Raw genomic sequence first — 7,887 nt, 5'->3', positions numbered from 1 at the left:
CCTCACTTCGTGGGCTTATTTTCATGGACAGATTGTGGGCAGGGTAAAGCCTCTCGCCTCACCACTTCCACCCTGTAGTCACTAGCTTCTATAGCCACAAGGTCATAAATCCTGCCCATTTCCACAATTTCTCTTCTTAAAATTGTATTTTAAACCTAGCCTTAACCCTAAACACATTGTTAACTTTAAGCGTAAACCTAACCTTAAATTAAGACCAACGTTTTTTTTCATGAGTAAATACATACATGGAGTGTGTCTGAAAGTGGGCGTGTCAACAGAAGCGGGAGGTACAAGGGAAGTGGGTGTATGGAAAGAGAATCAGATAATTGGGGAGATTTGTAGCCACACAAGACTGTTTTGCATGGCTGATTGGGCTGCAATACGACTCGATTTTTGACAACTGTAGCATTTTAGCTAACTCTTTTCCTAACCTTAAACTTCTTATCCTAACTTGCCATGTTAATTATCCTAACCTGCTACCCATTTTAGCTAAGCCGAAACCTAACCCTTTTCCTAACCTTAACCTCATTCTCCAAACCTGCCGCATTAATTATCCTAACATGCTAAGTTAATTCTCTTAACCTGCTACATTCCGGGTCGCCTCTGGGGATAACATCAATGAATACACCGACTCAGTCAACGGATTCATAAAAAAATGCATAGATGATGTGATACCGATTAGTGTCTATCAAAACTTTCCCGAATCAAAAAACGTGGATGGATGGCAGCCTTGTAGAAGTAGAGAGATGCTGCTTATAGACATGGCAAGGTGACCGGGGACAATAGTATGGTTAAACAAACAAATACGACCTATACAGATTCATCAAGATGGCAAAACATGTATAGAGACAATGTGGAGGAGCAGTTCAGTGGGTCAGACACGAGGCGTGGCAGGAGCTCCTAACGATCACGGATTACAAAAAGAAATCCAGCCACGTCAAGGACACGAAACTCCGCCCTACCAGATTACCTAAAAAACTTTATTCTCATGCTTCGAGCACAATAATGACTCTGAGCAGACGAGGAGAACCCATGAGGATGAGGGTTACGTACTTACGGTCTCCACTGAAAACATCTGTAAATCATTCAAACGTGTTAACCCTCGCAAGGCTACAGGCCCAGATGGCATCCCTAGCCTCTCCCTCAGAGCATTTGCAGACCAGCTGGCTATTGAGTTTTCTGACATTTTCAATCGCTCTCTAGGTCAGGCCGCTACCCCCCTCCTGCTTCAAGATGTCCACCTATCATCCAGGTGCCCCAGAAGGGAAAGTGACTGAACTGAATGACTACCGACCCGTAGCACTCACTTCCATCATCATGAGGCGTAACGGATTACATGTAATCCTTAACATCTAAGGGATTACATGTAATCCTTAACATATAAGGGATTACAAAAAAACGTTAACTGTAATCCGTTACGTTACCATCAAAAATATTGTAATTGAATTACAGATACTTTTGGAAAAGTAGATGATTACTTCAAGGATTACTTTTAAATTCGGAAAGGAAAAATAATATTTAACACTTCTCTGTTTTCTCAATGACATTCAAATCAACATTGAAAAAAGGTGCAAGTTTAAATTTGTTCCACCTGAGCGAGTCTGACCACAAATCAAAGACCACTATGATGACACACCAAATGTGTTTGATTGATCGCGAGAAAAGAGCAGGAATAGGCTTTTCTAGGCTACAGTCCAATCTATTTCTTCCAATGGTGCGACTGCTGTGGGCATCCAAAGATCATTCAACTTGAATAAACGCTTGGAGGTAAGGATGACAGCAGTGATATCTACATAGCGCATTGATGTGAATCACACTGCTGTTCTCTCATTTAGCTACTTGCGCCTTACAGATTGTGGTTGTTGTGGATGGCTGTTTTCAAATCTAAATGTGTATTTGAACCCAATAATGGTTGAATTCAAGAAGTTTAAGCTGCCTATCAATCATTGTTTTTGAAATCGGTGGACAGCCAGTGGAAAATGCACTCTTGCAACAGCTTTACAGTGTGGATCCCAACCTACGGAATAAAAGTGGGACTTTTATTGCTCAATATAATTCATGCTGATAAAAAAAAAATCCATAGGCCTAATGGATACATGCTCAAACTTTTGATAGACTTAAAGGGGCAATCTGTAGTTGCTACATCCATTTTTTGGTCTTAGAAATTATGTATATATATGTATATACATGTATATACATTGATTCTTGAAGAATATATCTTACAAATAAATAAATGCCATGAGTTTAGTTCAACTGTCATACTCCACGAGAACCCAAAATATAAGCTTGTTTTACTCCAATGTTTGTAAACATTGTAAATGTAACATGGTTAAAACAATAATTGTTATATAATGGATGGTCAGTCCTTGCATCCATAGCTCTATTAATCTGAGAGTGGTTACATTTCTCCAGGCCCATCCCTCAGCTTTTACCAAACCAGATGTGGGGTGTCCGTTTTGTTATTGTTTCATCTGTGGATTTGCCCTTTAAACAGCTGCATATTATGAAGATATCAAAGTGTCACCAACAAAATGGTCAACAATAGGGCTATAGCAAATGCAGAATATGGCATTCCATTTTTCATAATCGCAGCATTTATTTTTCAACTCAAATCAATGAGCCCAATCAGTCCTCTAAGACAACAAAATCATAAACATATCATGGCTAATAAATCCTTAGTTTGGGGTCATGCTCAGGTAAAAAAAATTGGCTAATCCATATTTCCATATTTCCAAGTCTTATTCTTGAAGATAAAGGAGCATAAGATTAATTGGAATGACTGGAATTCTGACAGACTTTTAATGCAAAGATATAATTTAATTGTATTATTATATGTAGTAGAAACCAATAGGTTAGAAGAAGCCTACATAACCAACCCATAAAGTAAAATGTAACATCCATATATGGCCAGCTATGTAAACGTTTACATTGATTTATCCTGCAATAGATGTTGTTATATTGGTAACATGCATTTTTGTCTTCTTTTAAGGGGAAAGTAATCTAAGATTAACAGAATGTAATCAGATTACGTTACTGAGTTTGGGTAATCCAAAAGTTACGTTACTGATTACAATTTTGGACAGGTAACTATTAACTGTAATGGATTACATTTAGAAAGTAACCTACCCAGGTCAAAGCCCACATCACCTCCTCCCTCCCGATACACTAGACCCTATACAATTCGCTTACAGCCCTGACAGATTCACAGATGAAGCAATCGCCATTGCACTGCACACTGCCCTCACCCACCTGGACAAAAGGAATGCATATGTGAAGATACTGTTCATCAACAACATCTTAGCCATTAATACCTTAGTGCCCTCTAAGCTCAGCACAAAGCTCACAGCCCTGGGACTGAACTCCTCCCTATGCAACTGTGTCCTGGACTTCCTGATGGGCCGCCCCCAGGTGGTGAAGGTAGGAAACATTACCTCATCGACACTGATTCTCACCACAGGTGCATCCTCAGTTCCCTCCTGTACTCATTGTCTTCCCCATGACTGCGTGGCCTTTCACAGTTCCAAGTCCATCATCAAGTTCGCTGACCACACAACAGTAGTAGGCTGACGGCCTACCCGGAGGAGGTAGGCACTCTGACGGCGTGGTGCGTGATGGCTGCCTCTTGAAGCAACATCAGCACAATAACTGTTCGTCGGGAGCTTCATGAAATATGTTTCCATGGCCGAGCAGCCACACACAAGCCTAAGAACATCATGCGCAATTCCAAGCGTTGGCTGGAGTGGTGTAAAGCTCGCTGTCATTGGACTCTGAAGCAGTGGAAACGTGTTCCCTTGAGTGATGAATCACGCTTCACCATCTGGCAGTCCGACAGAGGAATATGGGTTTGACAAATGCCAGGAGAACGCTACCTGCCCCAATACATAGTGCCAACTGTAAAGTTTGCTGGAGGAGGAAAAATTATCTGGGGCTGTTTTTCAATGATTAGGGCTAATCCCAATAGCTCCATTAAAGGGGAATCTTAACGTTACAGCATACAATGACATTCTAGACGATTCTGTGCTTCCAACTTTGTGACAACTGTTTGGGGAAGGCACTTTCCTGTTTCAACATGACAATGCCCCCATGGATAAAGCGAGGTCCATACAGAACGGTTTGTCGAGATTTTTGTGGAAGTGCACGACCTCACTAAGGCTCTTGTGGCTGAATGGAAGCAAGTCACTGCAGCAATAACCCAACATCTAGTGGAAAGCCTTCTCAGAAGAGTGGAGGCTGTGATAGCAGTAAAGGGGGAACCAACTCCATATTAATGCCCATGATTTTGGAATTAGATATTCGATGAGCAGGTGTCCACAGTAGTGTACAGTATGTATGTATTATTATTTGTATTGTTATTATCTATTTTTATTATATACTGAACAAAACAAAAAAACACAACATGCAACAATTTCTAAGATTTTATTGAGATACATATGAGGAAATCAGTCATTTGAAGTAAATTGATTAGGCTCTAATTTATTCATTTCACGTGACTGGGAATACAGATATGCATCTGTCACAGATACCTTAAAAGAAATGGGCCTCCCAATGGGCCTCTGGATCTTGTCACTCTATTTTTGTGCATTCAAATTGCCATTCGATAAAATGCAATTGTGTTCATTGTCCGTAGTATATTTCTGCCCAAACCATAACCCCACCGACACCATGGGGTACTCTGTTGATATCGTTAACTTCAGCAAACCGCTTGCCCACACGACACCATTCACATGGTCTGCAGTTGTGTGCCCTGTTGGACGTACTGCCAAATTCTCTAAAACAACGTAGGAGGTTGCTTATGGTAGAGAAATTAACATTCAATTCTCTGGCAACAGTTTTGGTGGACATTCCTGAAGTCACCATGCCAATTGCACCCTCAAAACTTAAGACATCTGTGGCATTGTGTTGTTGTGTGACAAAACTGCACATTTTAGAGTGGCCTTTTATTGGCCCCAGCATAAGATGCACCTGTGTAATGATCATGCTGTTTAATCAGCTTCTTGAAATGGGTGGGTGGATTGTCTTGGCAAATGAGAAATGCTCACTAATAGGGATGTAAACAAATTTTAGCATTTTAAAGAAATAAGCATTTTGTGCATATAGAACATTTCTGGGATCTTTTATTTCAGCTCATGATACATGGGACCAACACTATATTGTTTATTTGGCTTTGTCCTGCATTGTTGGATCTCTTTGAGCTCAAGAATTTCATTGTACCCTGTAATTACATCTGCAACCCTGTACATGTGACAACTAAACTCTAATCTAGTCTAATCTAACAGTAGTTCTCTTCACCTGCTATGTAAACATTAAACTGACCCGTGGTGCACCTGGCTGTGGCCGGTCTAACCAATATTGAAGCGCTGATGTTACATCCATCGCCGTTGATCCACCCACTTCTTTTGCAACGCCCACTTTCAGACACACTCAAACGGGTCAAATAAAATCAAATGTGATTTGACACTCCATGTTTGCAGTTACCCATACTTGATTTTGTAGCCAATTTTGACTTTTTGGTTTTGGAATATGATTTTGGTACTGTATAATCTGACTTTGTGGCTATGGTGGAAGGGTTAGTTGTCACGAATATCACCGAAGGTGGCTCCCCTTCCTGTTCGGGTGGCGCTCGGCGGTTGTCGTCGCCGGTCTACTAGCTGCCACCGATCCCCTTTTCCTTTTCGTTTGTTTTTGTCTAATTGTTTTCACCTGTTCCTTGTTGGGGTTTTGGGATGGGTGTTATTTAAGTTCGTTTAGCCCGCTTGTGGTTGTGCGGGCTTGTTGTTATTGTACGTAGGTGGTATATTGTTGATTTGGGGTTTTCGCTGTCCGGTTTATATAACAGTGGTCTTTGGGTTGTGTTGCGCCTGTGTTTTGGCTTCACCCATTTTTGTACCTGTTCCTGTTTACTGAGGACATTAAAGCGTTTTTTCCCGTGAAACTTCTGCTCTCTGCGCCTGACTCCACACCAATCACTCTCCCGACGTTACTTTAGTGCTATCGGAAAACCTTGGGACATCGCTACCCTAAACTCTAACTTTAACCCCTACTCTAACTTTAAGCATAACGCTTACCTAACATAACCATTTAAAGGGACAATTCTAAATTGCTCAACTTCATATTCATCATCTCCAGCACCACCCAACATCAACATATGTGAAAATGGAGTGTTTCTATGTTTTGTAGTAAAAAAAGATAGAAGCATTTCCAATGACATAATCAACCAATTAGTAGACAATTAGCAGTCAATGCCTACTCATAATTGGTTAAAATCACACGATGCACACCAATGTCACTGGAAACACTTATCTTCCTCTTGTTTTTTTCCTCAAACATAGAAAGGTGCCATTTTCACATGTTGATGTTGTGGTGGTGCTGGAGATGATGAATATGCAGGGATGCAAACTGGTGAGGGCCCAAAAAGGTGAAAATGTAAAAAAAATCCCTGCTAGGGGGAAATGCAGGTTTTTACTAATTAAACAACAAAGAATATGATCTACATGATCAGTCTCTGTGTGTAAAATAAAGTGGTTAATGTAAACCTAACTCACAGCTAAATACATTAAAGAAAGCAATCCAATGTTATTTGTTGTCTTAAAGTAAAAATGGAATGAAACAAACAGGCATTCTATTTTTTGCTCTATTATAGTGGCCACTATAGTAGACATCGATCAAGTGCACAAGGCTACATCTGTGCAAAAATAACATTCACTGAGTAAACAATGTAATAATCCCCCCTCACTCACACACAGATGTTACTGTCAAGTTCAATAAAACAAAGGCAATATCTTCGGGCTACACTGCACATTACTACATTGTACACTTTCTGCCTGTGGACATCTGTTCTACAATGTGTCAGCAGAGCATGATACTCTTTGTTGGCATAATTTATATTTTTCAGGCAGAGAATACACCCTTTTTATCCACTATATTGAAAAAGTGTGTGGTGTTCCTTTCACCGATATAGTGGCATCCAGCTTAAGCCAGGCCCAGCTCCAGCTACACTTGATCCCTGAATCCACTGTATCATTTTCACCTAATTCTCTCATTCAGAAAATTAACCACATACTGTAGAGGGAAAACATTAGTTCACAGATAGTTTGTTAGCTAGTTAACATTTCACACAGATTGCCAGGGTCCAGTCAGCAACTAACACGTTATAACTTTGAGGTAACGTCAAGGAGTCATATACCAGTTAATACTATAGAGAATTGGTTAGGTTACTAGCGTTAGCTCATCTGATGTTGTAACGTTAGCTAGCTAACGTTAGCTGTCTGACTTTATTAGCCAGCTAATTTTCACACCATAAACTCAGTTATTTGATCAGTTAAGTTGGCTAATGTTGCTCAACATTTATCTGGCTAGCTAACGGAAAATTCGATCCAGCTAGCAAGATACTTAACAAGGATTACAAACCAAGTAATATGACTTATAGGTCTTCGTGTTCCCTTGAGAAAGGAAGTCCGACAGCAGTGGTGAGCGCTCTGAGGTTGAGCCAGTCCAGGTTGAAGTGGGCCTACCTGCAGTGGCGGGTGTAGGGGAGACTTTCAATGTATGCCCTGAGATTTCTACCAGAGATGATTTTGGACCAGTAGGAGTAGGGCTGTGGCGGTTATGACATTTTGTCAAGCAAATAACTGCCGGTCTCATGGTAATTGACAGTTAATTAACATAAACATGTTTAGCATCTCCTGGCTTCCATGCATAGCCTACAAGCCACTGATGCAGACCTTTGGAACATCTACGTTTTTAAAAAGTATAATAAGTTAATTAATATAGCCTACACCATCAAAATAAATCCATTATTTATTTTAGACAGTCTTTTTCAGAATAACAGAATAGCATACTCTGACTTGTCCTTATGTTAGGCCCTGATATGGCTATGGCATATGGCTG

This window comes from Oncorhynchus clarkii, chromosome 29 (assembly GCF_045791955.1).
Source record: "Oncorhynchus clarkii lewisi isolate Uvic-CL-2024 chromosome 29, UVic_Ocla_1.0, whole genome shotgun sequence".
Lineage (NCBI taxonomy): Eukaryota > Metazoa > Chordata > Actinopteri > Salmoniformes > Salmonidae > Oncorhynchus > Oncorhynchus clarkii.
Note: the sequence above shows the minus strand (reverse complement) of the source record.